This window comes from Aythya fuligula, chromosome 1, assembly GCF_009819795.1.
Source record: "Aythya fuligula isolate bAytFul2 chromosome 1, bAytFul2.pri, whole genome shotgun sequence".
NCBI lineage: Eukaryota > Metazoa > Chordata > Aves > Anseriformes > Anatidae > Aythya > Aythya fuligula.
This window is the reverse complement of record NC_045559.1, coordinates 75,836,346-75,851,704: the sequence shown is the minus strand read 5'-3', so window position 1 is coordinate 75,851,704 and position 15,359 is coordinate 75,836,346. Positions and strand designations below refer to the sequence as shown.

Genomic DNA, 15,359 nt, shown 5'->3' with positions numbered 1-15,359 from the left:
TGCTTCTGCCCCCCAGTGTTACCCATGCTTTCTTTAGCATAGAGCATCTACTCAGGAAGTCAAGATTAAGCAGTGTTGCTACCCTTGTAGCTGGTCTGCAGAATATGACTCAAAAAATTATCTAATTAGCAATACTTTCAGTTGGACTTTGATACTAGAAATACAGAGAAGTCTTAACTGATGTTGTTGGTGTCATTACAGAAATCCACCTTTCAATCCACAATGTTTACTTAGCATTGTTTACTTAGCTGTAGTCAATTGGATGAAAGAACAATTTTTTTGTGCTTTTTGTCTGTAAAGAGTACTATTAAACACTGCAGCTGAATATCATGTGTACATGTTGTATTATATTACTTAAAAAGCTATAGGTTAATAGTTTTTTTGTGGAGTTGAATAAAATTTTCATTGCTATTGATGTTTTTCTTCTTTTCAGCTGAAGAGGTTGCATGAACTCTGACATCCTTCAGTGACTATGAACAGCAATAGCTAGTAAAGATGTATGAATGTCAGTTCTAAAAGATGCCATTAGTATGTTGAAAACTGGCCCATCTTCTAGCTGTAAGGTGGTATTTCCACTTAGTATTTGATTAATCTTAAAAAGGGTAGATGCATTCTAAAGCTTGTGATAGTTTGAAACCCTAACCACACTAGTACTAAGTCAAATGAGTCAGCACATTCTTAACATAATACCTGATGTTGAATTGTACCCGTGTTTTTTCACAGAATGTTTATTTAAAAAGAAAGCAGTATAGATTTCACTTGATGGGGCAACAAAAAAGCTCATGATAAAGGAAAAACAAAGGCAGACCTTCTGGGGATATCTGTACTCATTCTTCCCAATAGAAATATAGGTTGCCTATATGGCATCTCCTTAAGGACCTACTATGTGAAATGTTGCCTGTTGAAAGGCATTGAGGCTCTGTGGGAATTAGAGCTTCCTGCTTGATTTGGAAGTGAATGCTATAAAAAGGATAATTAGTGCTTTGTGCTGGTCTCTTTTATGAGGGTGGAATTGTCTCATGTCACTCTGGGAATTGCTATAAGCCAGAAGGGAAGAATGAAGTGGACCAACTGATGTCCAGTGTCTGAAGAAATATAAAAACCTTTGCATAAACTTCTGTCTTTGTTCATCACAGCTAAAGAAGATCATAAACTTTTAAATAAAAGAGAATGTAAAAGTACAGCAAAACATTGTGATCAAGTAATCTGTGTAAATGATGATGAAAAAGAAGTGTGCAGGTGGAGTAAAAGCAATTTCTAGTTAGACCATAGTACATCAGTGATGCAGGACAACTACAGATTACTTTTGGAAATGCTGTCAATACTTTCCAGCCTCAACAGAGGCTGGAAAGACTGAGGACTGACACACTGAGTTGCAATAGCTTAAGCTAATCCGCATCTGCTGAGCTGTGGTAATTTTGTGCAGCCTCATAACCCATTCTCAATTCAAGTTAAAATGCTATAGTATAAAATTCTGTGCTTGGGTTTTAAGCTAGTGTATTTGACCTGATACTCGCAGAGGGCCAAGGTTGGAATCACTAGGGATTCTGTTTGAAATCAACCACTAGATTACACATTGTTTCAGCTTTTTAAAAAGTAAACTAACTTTTAAAGTTACTCTGTCATCAGAGTGGTTCCAAAAATGTCTATCAATATGGTGATAGGTGCTTTATATCTGTCTGTGTGTGTGTATAAAGCAAGCTTCATTAATGCTTTACCCTGTTTAAGCTTGGTATTTCTCTGCAGAGCAGGTTAGTAATCTTCAGGTGTCTTTAGGTGAAGTCTTTGAATGTGAGCCTGTAACCCCTTCTAATCTTCCTTTTAACTTGAAAAAGTCCGAAGAAATCTTGTTCAGCCTTCATATAATCTATGTTGCGCTTCCACGGTGAAACTATTTGTGGTTAGGCTGTTAAACTCTTGCCACAGTGTTTGCATGCATTTGGAAACCTTACACTGAGACGGAATACTGAGTTAGCTGAATATGTGGTCTGACCTACAGTTTTTCTTGTGTCTCTCACGTCCAGTGGGTGTTTAAGGTACAGTTCCTCATTTTATTTTGAAACCTTTATGCTGGGAATAGTTGAAATATGTTGGCTTCAGCCAGCCAGTGCTGGCTCAAATGCCATTACTGTTCTCAGTGGCAAATTAACTTTACCAAAAATTAGTTTATGACCTCAGTTAAATTCTCAATGGTTTCAATAGTAAGACCACCATCTTGTATGGCGCAGTGACCATGCATGCACACTATCAGACTCCTTTCTAAAATGAAGAGGTAGTGATGAGTGTCTTGAGTAACAGGTGGGACCTGACAGTGGAACGATAAATCTGACCATTAACGCTACTGATAATAGCTAAAAATTCTTGTAAACATATTAAAAGAAGATATTGACTGTATTTAAAATAGTAAAGCCAAATCAAATATTTCCCATCTGATAGATCTGTCTTCCTCTTCATTGTTAGAATCTCCTGAGTTAAATCAATTTGCAGTGAGGTTTACCTGGTGGTGTAATAGGATGGTTAGTTTGTAAGGCAGCATGCAGGCAAGAATTTTTTTTTTTTCTAATTTGAAGACCTCCAAAATTTCAGTAGAGGTGAGCCCAAGCAATAAACACTTATAGTGCTATATGTGTTTTGTTTTGGGGTGGTGTGGCATAGAAAGGAAGTTGTATGTTTTCAGTAGTGGTCTGTTTCCAAAGTCCTGCAGGATCAAAAGCTGGTATAAGTATTACAATGAAATGTCTGAGCTGGCAGTCATGGGAGAGTAACCCTGGCTCAGGTCTTGGGTACCCTTTTGTTCAGGTAATTACATTTGTTTTTGCTGGTATCTTAAGATCCTTTCATAAATCATGCATATTGTACAAACTGCATACAATCACAAAGGGAAAAATACACTTTTTTCCTCGAATAATATGTAGAGTGGCAGCACTGTACTGCAGTCTTGTAATGAAGTTTGGTCACCACAGCTACTTTTGGTCACTAGAGCTACTAAATAGTTTGGTTGTTTCTTTGTCCAGACCACCTGGTATGCTCATAGTACTACTGTTAGGATGTAGGAGCAAGGTGGTATTTATAAATGGCTAGGATTATATTATTTTTTTTCTAGAAGCAAGTTGTGTGTCTAGAAGCAAACTGTGTTATTCTCTAAGTTGTCTTCATTTTCAGAGAAGATCAAAGCATCCTGTTCAGCCTCATCTGTTTAACTTTGATATTTGCCATTTTGAAAACTTTCATTGTTTGAGAATGTTGATTCTGAAAATATGTACACTTTGTCATTGACAATTCCTACATTTTGTATGTAGATGGGTTGTATTTGTCTTCAGGGAGGACTCCATTCTAAGGCCTTAATGAGTTTTTTATTGAAATCCTGGAAATTACAGGTCAGGACTGAATAAAATAAATAAATAAATGTAATCTGCATGGGATCTGAGTCAGTCTTAACTGAAAACATTCCCAAATTTTGAGATATTTTCATTTTCCCTTATATCTATTCCTCCCAGCCGTATGCTGGCTGAGGATGAATTAGATTTGTATTACCTTAAAAAATATATTAAAAACCAAACAACAACAACAACAAAAAACCACACCTTTTTTGGTTTGGAGAGGAGAATAGTTTATTAACCAGATTTGGACAGCATCTTTGGCCACTTAGCTTCTAGTTTGCAGTGACTGAGCAGTACTCCGAAGCTAGTGAGGCTCTTCAGATGGCGACAGATTCTGGGGGATGCACAGGGGTGTGTTTGGAACTGATTTTTTTTCACTTCCCCTAAGGGTCTTCATGCTTCCCCCAGGAGATGCCCGACACCTACTGAAGCCCCATGTATTCCATTAAGTGCACTGTTCCAGTGAAGGATTAAAACTTTCTGTGTTGATATTTACATGTTAGTGCATTAACATTGCAGCGCATCTTTATTGCATGCTTGACTTAGAAGTATTTGCAGCTCTTTGGCTTTGAACTCCAGAAGATCAATAGCTGAGTGCGTGTGCGTGTGTACACCTCTCTCATGTTATGGTACAGTGCTGAATCTTTTTCTAAAGGGAATTTGGGGGATTTGCTAGCCAGTACTTTAAATTCAAGAGAGAAGTTGCCAAAGAAGTGTGAAGGCACCATAAGACATTGTAGGATTCATTGCTGCTTGCTTTCTTATCTTGATGCTTTTTCAACTTGTTGTGCTAATTGCAACACGATCTGAATGCTGCTTTTGAACCTTGAAGAATTTCCAAGGGAGATTGAAAGCTTATGTTGAGCACGTCATTTTAAGTAATGATTGTCCCCTACAAAAGCAAAAATAAACTGTTGTTCAACTGTAAGGAAAAATGTTTGAATCTAGGTGATGACTTCTTCTTTGACCTGATTCTGGAATTAATGTGAGGACTTCATAAGGCAATCAGGAAAAAATAAATATATGTTTCTTAACTTCAAGTTCTCATATAGACAAGGCCTTGGAGTTACAAAAGACTCTCTCTTTCCACTGTTCCAGTTCTTGGAGAGGCTAGCTAGTCTAAGCTTAATGTTTATTTTTCACTTTGCTGTGCAACATACGTTGTGACCAACCCATTGTCTTCTTTATTGTAACGTACCTTTCTATGCTTACTTTCTTATTTTACTTGCTCTGGTAAGCTTGATCAATCACCATAAAGATCGCTTCTCTGTCTCCCATCTCACACCTCGCATTTATCTAAGCGTATCACTCATCCATTTTAACTTTTTCAGAGATTTAAAATACCAAATAGTAGAGATAGTGTTTGAGAAAATACGCTTTTATCATTTTCATTATATGTGGATTTATTTGTGTATAACAACCATAGTGGCTTGAGATGTAAAAGTGTTGACTAGGTCACTGTTTCTTACCTCCTGTAAGAGTGAAGGTTCTGCAGTTCAGGTTATGGTAAGGGTTGGTGCTATGACTTTTAAATCAACCTTCTGGGTTTGGTTTTATTTTTCATAGTGATGTTATACTTATCAGGAAAAATGTAGCGACTTGTAATCAAACTTAAGCTTCTGCTTAAATGAATACTATTTACATACATTCAGAGTTTGTTTAGCTTCATAAAAATATCTTCAAGGTTGGGTTCTTTCTCTCCTGCTGTAAGCAGAATGTCTTCAGATTTGTGTTTTCACCTTTGAGGTAAGCAGCCTGACGTTTTCCTCACGAGTCCTGAGTACCTTGTATGTCTTCACTTTTGTGATAGGATCTTTAATCTAGAGCCGATTTTTCTCCTGAGTGTCTTAAGATGTAATCGTTATCATAGGTGATTTAAAGACATGGTCATTCTGTTGTTGCCAACTAGAAACTAAATCCCAGATGACTTTTTTTTTTAATTTACCTGTAAACCTAATGCTGTCTTGGACTACAAAATTTTGCTTTCTTTGTAGTTGCTAATGTCCTCTTAAATGTACGGTTGTGTTGCCATTGATACGTTAAATTTTGTAATAGTTAAAGCAAAAAAACCTTACTTTTATACTAGCAAATAAACAAATTTCAAAGACTTCTGTTGTGTAAATGGCCTCTTGATTGGGCATTTCTTGGTAGCTGGTGCTTAGTTGGCCCTGGTTCTACTGGATAATTCACTACCAGTCAGTGTCTAATGGGAGATGGTTATTACTTCTGAAGCTGGGAGTTGTGGGAGTCCAATAACTTGTAAAACCTTGTAGTAAGGTAATCTCTTTACTGTGACAGATGCTATTGCATTGCTTGCTGCTGTTAGAGATGGAGGTAGTGGCTTGTGATAGAGAAATAAATTTTTCTGTATCTCCCACATTCGTTTTACGTTTGCACCCATGCAAGGTCCAAACACCCATGCAATCCAATCCACTGGAAGGATTGCTTTGAGAGCATTGATTAAACATCCTGCTGAGGAGGTACAGCAAAACCAGCAAAAAGTCTGCTTTGTGCTTCCTCCACTGACTCACCTCTAATTGCAAGGCAAGAAAAAGGTAAAATATGGCTTTCATTAACTACATAATAAAGTAAGCAATTAAGGCTCTAAACAAAAATAGATCTGATTTTAACAGCTACTGCTATTATATATAATAAATACTATAATTCCACTAATATTTTTTCAAATACTTGGAGAGGCAGGTGAACAGATATTTGTTAAAGGTCTGATGGAGTGCGCTCCTTTTCAACAAGGACAAATGCTTGTGAATGAAGCTACAAATCTGCAAGATTTCAGGCCCCATGTTCCTCTGCAGGTGCCATCTGTGACTTGTTACAATGGTGAAATGAGTAACAGTTATATACCTCAGTACTTTCACCCTGTATTATCCATTGTGTGCTTTCAGTGAGAGGCGTTTGAAGTTCATTTTATAATGCTGACTATTTGAAGGCACAAGTTACCCCAAAAGACTGCTGCTTAGCAAACTTACATTGTTCTTGTACTGAAACTGAGATACTTTGTGTTGCAACATAGACAAGAAAGTTGTATGTTGTCTTCTACTTCCTTTTGTACATCAACATAAAACCTAAATTAATGAGGTTTTTTAACTACTTTTGAAATAATGAACTGTAACGTATTGGTGAAAACATACAAAGCCTCTGTGCCCATTCAGTAATATAATTTCACTTTATCTGCAAAAGACAGAACCTAGAGATAGCAGACTTTTTGATGTCTTACAAGACCAGATTTTTTTTTTTTTTGTATGAGTGTAGTCTTTTCTTTGTAGGTGTGCATGGAGGTATTCACAGGCCCTTTTTATCAACTTAGTGGTGGTGAGCTGTATGAAATAACTTGCACTGTTGTTTCACTGGCTTGTGTGTTTTGCTGGGTTGTTAGTTAGGTTTTGAAAATCCAAAGTCTGGATTTGATTCCTGACCCAACTCACTGTAAATTGAGGGCAGCCATGTGGGACAGGAAGAAATGGAAGAGGTAGGAGAATGCTACGATTTTTGAGTGCAGAGCTGGCTTTCTGCACAGAGTGCTAATGGAACTATGTACATTTGAATCAAATGAGAAGACTGCAGTGCACCCTATGCAAGATGGAAATCACAAAATAAACCTCTGCAGACCTTTAGAAAAGGAGAAAGGTTTCTGTATCTCCTGCCAGTTTTGCTGCAACTTAGCACTAACTTTACTTCGGTGCTTTGCTTTTTCCTATGCAATTATAGGAAGGCTGGAATCTGAGAGCTGTTAAGAGTGGATTATAACTACATTTGAAAGTTAATTGAAGTTAACCCTTAAGCCCTCTGGGGAATCAGTTTTGGATGACAACCTTTTTTGTATCAAAAAGGTTAGCTGGAAGTGCAGAGTGACATGTAATGTTCCTGCTAAGACAAAACTAATGTGAAACTGGATTTCTTTGATTGTTTTTTGTTAATTCTAGACCAAAACAATTTAAACCTACAAACAACTTTTAGTAACCATAAGTGGTATCTTCACTCTTTTTCTGTTCCTGATGTGGATTCTGGGATGATCTTACTTCAGTGCTCTTATAAAAACAGGTCAAATCATCATGCAAAATGGTGCTGTGTAAGCAACCTATGAAAGGAGAGAAGAACGTCCTTAGTTTGCAAAGATGACAGCAGTCTTTTGACTGCTATCAAAAGAGGCTCTTCAGAAAACAGGCTCTCCAGAATTGATTACAAATTGCTATGGTGTGCAAATAGAAATTGCTGTCTGTCTGTACCTAGAAAGTGAAGAATAATTTCCTCAAGAATTATATCTGCTGTTGGAGAGAACTCAAGGAAATGTTGGATTCTGCCTTTATATTTGTGATCACAGGCTCTATGTTAAACTACCGCTTTGCCACTGTTCAGTAGTTAATCCTGGCTGGGAGGTATGCTCAGTGGCAAAGGAAGAGAAATCTGTTTTTAATTTTTTTGCTGCTGTTACATGTATGTATGTCCTTAGCTACGCTTACACAAGTCAAATGGAATCCCATTCCATTTTTTGTCCAGTTACTGTCAACCAGATTTACCTTTTAAGGAAAGAAAGTAAAGCAAGTGCTACACTTTGCTACCATTTTTACTTCTCCTAAATACTGATACACTTGTATGACTTGTCCATTTTTTCGGAGATTTGTATGGTTAAGAGCAGACTATCCCAAGTTGTGAGGGATCCACAAGGATCATGGAGTCCAACTCCTGGTTCCACACAGGACCACCCAAAACCAGACCCTGTGTCAAGAAGCGTTTGGACAATGCTCTCATAACTCCAGCAGGCTCAGGGCCCTGTGAGCCTGTTCCAGTGCCTGATCACTCTCTTTGAGAAGAACCTCTTCCTAACATCCATGTAATATCTTACTGACATGCATGTTTTTACTTGTATCCTTCTTCTAAAATGTCTTCCACTCATTCTAACTGAATTAGGATCAATAGCAAATGATCTTACCTGACACACTTTGTAGTAACCTGCAATTTAAACAACTTAGTGGATGTGAAAACAGACCCAATCCCATTTTCTGTTAAATATCACAGTTGTATTGCCTCAGCCTATTTTTTTTTTTTTTGTAAGTAAGCTTTCTCATATATGCTTTTCTGAGAATCAGTGCAAAATATTTAGTCATGTAGGCATGGCGAGTTTTTGTGATACTGTTTAAACTATTAATAGTCAAGGGTGAAATCATACAGTTTGTTTCAAATGGAAAAACAGACACACAAGGAGTTGGAACTTCTAGTATTCTAAATCTGCAGGGAAGATTTTGACTGATCATGAGCTGCAAGACTAGGTAAAATAGTTTTCAACAACAAAGTAAGTTTTCCTCTGTGACTTCACACCTTCTCTACTGGTTGTGTTGGACAGTTGCCTGGTCAAGTGAGGCTGGATGCGTCTACCTTCAGTGGTGTAGTTGGGCAGTGTTTTCTAGCAGAGGTGTCTGATCAGCAGTCTCCAGCAACCTTCACACTTCTGAAACTCCAGCAGGAAATAATCAAAAGCATGCCTCCTATCAGCAAGTGTAACGCAATACCATTGCAATACATAATGTCTTAAGAAACAAACAAACAAAACATTATGGCAAGTAAAAGAATTACTATTTTCTGCTATTGTTCTGGTATTCTTCCAAACTGAGTTGCACAGAATGCATGAGGAGATCAGGGACTCATGAGGTAGTACACGCACAGGCTGTGTGTGTGTTTTGGTGGCTCTCCGTTTTATCAGCATGCCCTTTTAATCTTTGGTTAATTGGTTCAGTAAGCTTTAATGCTGGGTGTTTTCAAGTACAATGCTACTAGTTGGGAGCAAGAGAAGAGTGTCCCCCACCTATACGTACTCTCTTTTGTATGACAATGTCATCATAGTTTATGTATTGTGAGTTCTCTTGGAAGTATTTAAAAAAAAAAATAATCATGAGGTGGATTTTTTTTTTTTACACTTTTCTCAACAACTGATTCTCTGAAAGCTTAAATCTGTATTAAATGAATTCAAGCTTTTTGCTTCTGGAGAAGTACAGAAAGCAAATGGCCTTCACAGACAAGGAGAAAACTGACAAGCAGAACTCTTAAGATCATGGTAAAAATTGATTTTAAAAGTTATCTGCTTATTTTTATTTAACTCTTTTGTTTATAGACCAGCACACCTTCATAACACTTTTCAGCATTTCAGGAGAGCATTAAGAACCAGGATGCAAAATTTGTGAAGAGGGAGTAATTTACAATTGGATATAAAGAGGTTATCATCGTTTTTTTTTTTTGTTTTTTTTTTTTTTCCTGAGCAAACTAGTAGTAACAAAGGTGATTTCTTTTTCGACTGATGTAGAAAGGGAAGTTAATAATGTCGCTCCTGTTAACACAGGATTTACTGATTTATTTAATGCAACAACAACAACCACAGCTATTTGGGAATCCCAGATAGGCTGCTCACTCGGATTTGACCACAGGCTAGTGGTAATGTGAGCAGGATTTGTGAGATGAGTGCCATAGGCAAGTTAGACACAAACAGGCATGGGACTGAATGGTGTGGAGTCAAGGGTTGGTTGGGTCCCCTGTCAGTTCAGTTTGAGGCATTAGGGCCCTCTGGGGCAGAGGCAGGAATAAAGTTGTGTGACTTCTGCTGTGACCTGCAACCTTTCGTGGTCTAAGTACATTAAAGACTTCAATAGGTTGATGTTGCTTATATTCATGTAATGCGCCTTGCTTTCAGTTTGGATTTGCCTTCTTCCAATAGGAAAGAGCAGTAGCCAAAGTAGGTTCATATAGGTGTTATTACTTCAGAAGCATATGCTATTTATTGATACAGTAAGACATGACAGAATAGCGAGTTAGCAGGAGGCAGAATTACCTTTTTCTCTACTGGTATATCCCTAAACTTTCTTTTCAACCTTTCATTTATTCCATTTTGCCATTTGTTACGAAGACATAATCTTGCATCTGTAGACCTTCATACCACATGCTTTTAGTGAGACTTCAAGTGAAGATGCCGCTGTGCTATCTGATTGTGGCAGGGAAGTTTTTTTTCTTGCTAGGAGCCAAACAGTAATCCCAGGTTTAGTTTTTACATAGGTCATTATATAGCTGCTGTAGGATAAGTTTTGATTAACAGTGCTGAGAAGATAATTGGGACCATACGACCCAGATGTGGTATAAGGCCTCCATAGCTTGCAGCACCCTGTCTTCCTCACTGCTCTGTGCAAAATAAATGTACCTTTCACCACTACTTCAAGGCATTTAACAATCCAGCTCTACTTCTATATGGTAGTGCATCTTCTTAGATTGTGACCTTCTGGTTAGTAATTCATAGTTGTAGGTTCCATGTAATGTCAGTGGTCTTTCAGAATTGTCATTACCTTGATAGAAACATAAGTTAATATCATGATTCTCCAATTACCCTTAGAACTGACCAGAATGTTCTGACCTTGTTAAAACTACAGATGTCTCCTTGCCAGTAATGACTCAGGTTTGAGATTCCTATTTCCATATATTTTTCCTCTAGGGCTAATTGCTGCTCAGCTTCAACAAAGACAGAAAAGATGTTCATTTTAAAGATTTCCTGTTGTAGTCAAGGGTGCTGCTTTCCTATATTTAAACAAAAAAGACTTTTGAAAAGCCAACTTGGTTCCTTTTTTAATATTTTTTAAGTTTTTTTAAGGTTTTAAGATTCATTTCTCCATAAGGTTTCTTTCACTATCATAAACTGCTTCTTGTTTCTCCTGAGCTTCCTTTCAATGGGATTACTTGGGTTCACGTGAATTGGGACATAGTTTACTGAACAATGACTGAAACTATAGAACACGTGTTGGGAGAAAAAGAAAAAAGTTTTAAGGTCAGAAAGGATTATTATCTGCCAATTCTATTTTCCTTTCACATGAGTGGATGTTTCATGGTTGCTTTAGAAATGTGTGACTGAAAGAAATCACCTGCATTTGAAAGTAATTTCTTTTTCTTACCAATCTTCTTTCCACACTGCAGACTGCTGTGTAATAAAAGTTTAGTCCAGGAAGTTTTGGAAGAACTTCAGTGGGAAACAGATCCTCAGAACAGGCATTCTACAATTTCATATTCTCTGAAGAGGTGACCAACATGTCAACCTTTCTTCAGTTTGCAGTTGCTGCTTTTTTGGTAATGCGGTCATATATTCAGTTGATGAATTAATTGTTGTTTTATTCTCACTTCTTCGATCATCACTACAAAACCTCTTTCTCTCTGCTGGGTAGGCTGCAAGGTGTGATGCAAATAGTTGCTTGGGGTAGACAGGGGTAACAGATTCCACGTGTGTCTCAGTGGCACCTGAGAATGCAAGAAATGGTCTGTTTAGAAACCATTGCAAGCAAAGAAATTTAGGTCTTTCATCTATCATCTTTTCTGTGCTTTTGAATTCTCAGCCTCTTATCTTCTTTGAGCTTATTGATTGAGAGGCAGACAGGGAATGTTTTTACCATATTTTTACCTTACGTACCCGCCCAACAGCGTAAGTATGTATTTATGAACAGAATTTCACCCTGCAGCAGCTTGAGGCTGGCATACTCCTCATTGTCAAACCTGAGCAGAGTCTCAAGTCTGAACTTGCTTCATTATGGTAAAGCAAAGAGCCTTCTTTTTTTTTTTTTTTTTAAACTCTCTTCTCCCCTTCTACAAGAGCTAGAAATCTTACTCTTTTTATGCTGCCTTCTTACCACTGAGTTCCTTGCGTGTGCAGTGTCTGTTTCGTCCTGATCTGAGAATAACATGATCACCCATGTGATTTACCAACTTAGAGACACCCAACAGCCTGTTGAAATTGGTTATCATGGTTCACATTGCTAAGAAATCTGGCCACTTGTGAAGTCCTAGACTGTGGCATCTCTTATCAAAAGATATTCCTGTCAACTGCTTGTTGGTCTACTGGTATTTGCATGTATGCATCTCCTTAGTACCTTGTGGGAATAAAAATGACTTTTAATGCCTCTCATCATACCTATTTATGTTAACTTTAAAGAAATAAATTGCTTCCTGACCCAGCGTGTTAGGGAGCCCTGGCAGCAATTTATATTGGATCACTACTATTAGAATCAATGAGGCTGGACCCTTTTCTTATTGGTGTGCGTGACATCTCTCTTTCTGTGTTTTTCTGCATTTTTAATGAATCAGGATCTCCTAGAAGTAAGAACTGGAGTTAAGGCTCCAATCTACAAGGCTGCAGTGTGAAAACAAAGAAAACTCTAGTATTTTTCTTGGAACTTAAATAGAACCCCTTTTTTTCCTAACCAAAATACATAAAACATCTCCACTAAAATGTCTGGATTGATGAAGGGAAGAAAGTCTTTTCCTCCAACAGTAGCTTGATTAATGGATTTATTGTTTGTACATATTTTGTCAGGAAGCCATATGGCTTGAGGAAAACAAAGAGGAAGTGGCTGATGTTGAGAATCTGATTTAATAGGGGTCTATAAGGACAGAATGTGGCTCTTATTCTTATTCCTTCCCACTCAGTTTATAAAGTGGTCTTAGAAGTGCTTTAGTGCTTCAGTAGAGCTAAAGATAATACATCTCTGAGTGGAAGTATTGGACCCTGCTTCTGGATCACAGCGACTCAACTCTCAGGGTAAAAATTCACTGTCCTTTTCCTTTTATGTTAAGTATGCTGGAGTACTTTGCAAGGAACAAAGTTTGTTCTTCTGGTATCTTGACAGTTGATCAGTTTGAGATTGGTGAAGATAACTATATCATCTTGAAGCTGAGGTCTCTTTTTGTGAGGTGGTGCTATTTATTTCCTTCCCACACTATTCTCTCCTTTCTGCTCTTCCACTGACAAAATTCCAGCATATATCTCTTGATTTGCTGAGTTGCAGTCTGTGTCCTACAGCTGGGTTTATTTTCCTAATACAACATCTGCGTGGAGTTTGATAAGTAACAGAGGCTCAGACGCTAATGATTTAACCTGATATGGGTGAGATGAATGTCCAGTATTACCTGTGACTGTTTTACTCTTGTTTTGACTACTTGGTGGAAAAAAAAATGAATAGAAAATCCAAAGCAATATTCCATAATGTAACTACTAGCAACTGTGTTAAGGATGTTTAACGTGCTCTTCCTTGTGTGAAAGTACAGCCTCTCTGCTGTGTAAGAATTTAAAAAAACTATGTGAACCACTAATAATTGTTAGTGAATCCACAGTCTGTAAAGCCAAAACATCACTTGACAAAAACATGTTGTGATGATTTAGAATTTAATGAGTATTGCTTTGTGACTGAAAGATAAGTGTTCAGGCTGTGGTGGTGAAAATAACTGTATACGTGTCTTAAGTCTCTGGAGATCCTGAACATCCTATTCTGAAATTTTTGGCCATAATGTTAAAAGTAGCTACTCTCATAAGGCTTCAGTGCATAACAATTGTGGTCTAGCATTTTACACCATGCCAGTCCTTCCTTTCTAGATCTTTGAGATTTTTCTTGTCATAAGTGGCCAGAAAACATGTTTACACTGGAGTTGCTGCTTATTGAGTCTTAACATATAGCCCTGGCAGGTATTAGAGAGAAAACAGTTTGCCTTGACAAAATTCAGTGATGCCAGCAGAAGAGGAGAGACTAAGAGACTAGAGGAAGTTTTACTGCTTTGGAGCTGTTCTTTTACATTGCTGTCAAAGTGAAGCTCCCATTTGGTGTTCAGCATAACAGATATGTTCAATTGAAGTATTATTCAGAAAGCCTTTGACAAAGGTCTAAAAATAAACACTTCTCACATGTTCTCCTTGCTATGACATAGTATTAGGCAATGTTTGTAGGTCTGCCACAATGATGCTATTAAGCATCACTGTAGTAAGTATCCCTTCCAAGCTGATTAATATTAGTCTTAGTCAGCTGTTTGGGATTTGTTACCCTTTGCCTAGTTTGTTTGACTCTTTATGTATGCATTGGCTGTGATTTACTACTACAAGGGAGTCAGGGTATGCAGATCTAGAGCACTTGGAGGTTTTAGCATCTGGAAGACCTCCAATTTGAGGATTATTTCCCTTAAAAAGAAAATTAGAAAAGATTATTTCACAATCTCCTATATTTACAACTTAGCAGTGGCAGATGCTCGTGACTACCTAGTGCAGTGCTTAGTATTTCATAATGTTCTGGAAAGCTGATGAAATGCTGTTTACCACTTTTAGTTATTTATAGCAGGAAGATGTCACCTGGTATAAGATATAGCAAATTAAGTGCAGTATTCTGCATTTCGTTTGAACTATTTGAAAAATGAAATTCTGCTTGCATGTAGGTGGCTATTATATTTCTATATATGTTTCATACCTATTTCTTGTATGTCTACAGGTGCTGGTTTTCCAAAGCATTAAAGGGAAGGGGAGGGAAAAGGGAGGGGGAAATATGATTTCCCTCTCAAGAGAGTGAAAGAGTGAAAAAAAGAGTGACAAAAAAAAGTGGAAAAAAAAAGTGACAAAAGAGTGAATCATTTTTCTAATTTATGACAATGTTTATTTTTTCTTTTCCCCCAGCAACTGGCCTTGTCAGTAGAGTTGGCACTTAGGCCTGGAGTAGCAGACTACAGTAAGCCCGCTGCATAATCAGACATTCCCGTCTATCTTCATCTGCAGGTAAAAAGTTGTGACAAATTTCAGACATAAGTTTTACTCCTCCCTCTTGAAAGTACTTGTACATAAAGCATACCAAGAACCCTAGAGTTTAAAGAATTTCCTAAGTGCCACGTGTATACAGACATCACTTCCCACTTTCTTCCTAAGTTTAGGAATCCGAGCAAGTTCTCAGCTCCTGTTCTGTGAAACGTTTGCTTTCTCAAAAAGGTTGTGTTCTGGAGCATGCCTTTCGTGGTCCTGTCAATTTTGCCTCTCATATGATGATGTGATCCCAATGCATACATTTCTTCTAGCTGTGTAAGAAGGAGACCCAAGGCTAACCTGCTGCTGGAGAGTGTGACCTGAATGAGAGGAGACTCCTCTGTTGCTGGCTTCTCTCACTGTCAGACCTTGGGCAGCAGCTCTCTCTGCCA

The 15,359-nt window shown here is 37.7% G+C and overlaps 1 protein-coding gene across 3 annotated transcripts in view; it reads left to right on the top strand.

Annotated features, from left to right (window-relative positions):
- RASSF8 (Ras association domain family member 8) overlaps positions 1-15,359 on the top strand; it is an 85,012-nt gene that overhangs the window by 26,788 nt on the left and 42,865 nt on the right. For 2 of the 3 annotated variants that reach the window (XM_032190956.1, XM_032190966.1), the window contains exon 2: positions 14,848-14,946. The exons of the other annotated variant lie outside the window; for it this stretch is intronic. The gene's annotated coding sequence lies outside the window, so the exon portion shown is untranslated. The remainder of the gene's footprint in view (positions 1-14,847; positions 14,947-15,359) is intronic. 3 annotated transcript variants of the gene reach the window in all.